This window comes from Cynara cardunculus (assembly GCF_001531365.2).
Source record: "Cynara cardunculus var. scolymus isolate 2C chromosome LG 10, CcrdV1, whole genome shotgun sequence".
Lineage (NCBI taxonomy): Eukaryota > Viridiplantae > Streptophyta > Magnoliopsida > Asterales > Asteraceae > Cynara > Cynara cardunculus.
Window position 1 is genome coordinate 4,400,051 of NC_037537.1, and position 3,212 is coordinate 4,403,262.

Sequence of the window (3,212 nt, forward strand, 5' to 3'; positions counted from 1 at the left end):
AAAAATAATTATTTTATTATAAATTACATAAATTAATCAAAATATATAAACAACTGATTAAGAGTAAATTGGTTATTTTATTTGTTCAGTTATGTCCAGTTCCATCTTATCGAAGTTGGATAAATTACCGAAGTTGTTCTGTCCTGTCATATTTTGTCATGTCCTATTCCATTATGTAGTGTAGGGGTGCTCAAAAACCCGATCAACCCAACCCAACCCGAAATAACCAACTTGAAGCAACCCAATGTCTAATCGAGTTGTAAAAGTGTCAAACCGTAGGTATTGGGTTACTATTATTTGAACCCAACCCAACCCGATAAACCCGATATCCTTTTATTTCGTGGATTTAATATCATTGTTGAATTTCTATTAATATATAAATTAGACAATTACACTATCATGTATGCTTTTCATATACACATATTTTCAATTTATTCATATCTCTATACAACTCATTCAGTAACTTTGAACATATATATGTAAATTAAGAAAATTAACTGAATGTAATATGCGTAAGAAATATGAATAAGTTGTATCAAATGATTGATGATGAAAAAAAAAATATGAGTAGAGAAATAACATGTTCAAGGTTGCAAGAATATTTTAATATACCAAAGTATCAACCCGACCAACCCGACTATTCCGACCAACCCGTACGGGTTGGGTTGCGTTAAGATTTTTTCAAACCGTAAGCAATAAGTTGGATTGTTCAAATGTCTTCAACCCGATCAACTCAACTCATGAACACCCGTATCGTATAACTTCATTGATAAACCATGTTTTTGACTATTCTATTTTTTAGAGTTAATCAAATGGAGCATGAAAAAAACAAGTTTTTGTTAAAAACGTGTTAGTACATACCAAAATTTTGAATTGAATTCTCTGAGTATGCTGATCACGTGAGTGACCTGTGACCTGTGATCTGTGACCTGCTCCATGTTTTTGGGGACATGACATAAATTTGTCAAATGACACCAGCTACCCGTGGGGTTGAAATAGGAACACGTATATCTCTGTTAACTAGTAGGGTGTTTGTGGAATGTAGTGAGATATATTTTGATTTTAATGTTTTATTTTTATTGTTTAGTCTCTGTCAATGTTATAATACGAATTTATGTGGTTTTGAGCAAATAATATTGTTTTTCTCAATAAAATATAAATTTGAAAATATCATAAAAATTAAAAAAATGTAAAAGTTTTCATTTTTTGTGTAATTTCTTTAATTCGATATTTTATTATAATTTAATTTAGATTTAATAATATAACTTTTTATAAAGATAATAACTAAGTATTCTGTTAGAACTCAATAATTATTTTAATTATATTTTAGATTTTATATTTAAAATGAGAAGTTTATCTTGTATTTAGTTATATTTATCTACAGTTAATTACACGAATTCAAACATGAAGCTTTAATAAGTTGTACTTACGCACAATTTACCTGTAATCTTGAATTTTAAGTAACATGCATCAATAAACAGTACTTCATACATAAAAATTAAGTTTTAAGAGTTTTTGTCAAATGTTTTATAATATAATATAGATTAATGATGTTTAAATTATTTTATTTTAAAAAACTCTATTAAAACATCTTCAAATTTCTTTAAAATATAGGATCGAAATTTAAAATTCTATAAAAAATTTATTGCATTCAACCGCAACAACTAAAGATTATAACTTACAACAATAATTATATTATTAAAATATTACATACATTTAAATAAAATATTATTTATCTCACATAAAATTTTAATTTAAGATTATTGGTGGAAATGGAATATAATAAAAAAATGTTTCTCTATTTTGGAGAAAGTTTTAGGGAACCTGTTGAAACAAAAAACTGCTTAAAACCCTTAATATTCTCAGTTTCACAGAAACTGTTGAAAATGCTCTTATATACCATCAGTATCAGTGACGAATCCAAAAAGTCCAATGTTCGGAAACACGTTTCAATTAACAAAATATAAATAATTAACATAATATAAATAAATGTTAAATAAAAAGTATACTCTTAGGGGCTGTTTGTTTACCACTTAATCATACCATTAAGATGTAAATGTCTGATTCGGTCAGACCTTTTCTTGTTTGGGTAGGTTTTTAAAAACATCTGAATGGTAAAATGGTATCTGATTCGCTCCTTCACGGCCCCTCCCTCCATATCATTCAGATTTGATAATTTTCCAAGATTGCCCTCTCTATTTTCTCTAATCGTCGTCTCCAGGTCCGACTCCATCGAGCTCTCCAAGCGACGCATCTGTTCATCGATCACCGGTGTCGCCCAATCGATCACCATTATCTTCTTGTTCATCGATCACCAGTGTCGTCTTTATGAATCACAGGTAACGATTTCATATTTCTAGGGCTTGAAACAACTTCGCTCCCTATCTTATTGTTCTGACATCTCTCTACATTGTTGCTTATGGGTATAAACCCTTGTGTTTTTGAAGATTGGGAACCTTGTACGGCATTTATGGTTCTTTTGGTTAACAAACAGCCCCTATGTTAAATCTCTGTGTTTTAAGTCATCAACATATTTTTGGCCACTGTGTTTGACATACAAACAAAGACAATGGGGAATGTGTTTTCGATCCCTGTGACCAGAGCCTACGGTTTGATACTGTCATTAGGGCATCAATGGTTAACTTATGTAATTGTCATCAGCAGATCTTTGGTCCCTGTTTTTTACATTCGAACAGTAGCCAAAAGACTCCACTGGACATTGCCAATTTTTAGTCCTGTAGCTGTGTTAAAACCTGTGTTTGAGGACATTTATGGTTCGTAAAAAGCAGAAAAGAAGCTGTTTTTGGTTCATTTGTAAACCATATTCTCCTAAATCAATCAATGAAAAGCTGTTTTTAAAACAACTTTTGGTCCATGTGTTCTTCAACGACAAAATCAGAAATTGAACATGGGTTCATTGGTTCCTGTATGCTTCAAAGAAACAACAAACACAAAGCACATAATGGAACATGGGTTTGCTCCCTGTATTCTTCATAAAAACCAGCAAACAAAAGCAAGGGGTTTTACCGGGTTTTGATCGGGGTTTTACCGGGGATTGTTAGAGATTGACCGGGGTTTTACTGGGGATTGTTAGAGATTGACCGGGGTTTTACCGGGGATTGTTAGAGATTGACCGGGGACGGGATAATGATCCCCGTACCCGCCGGGGACCGGGGCCGGGGGACGTTACTACAAACCGGGGACGGGGATTA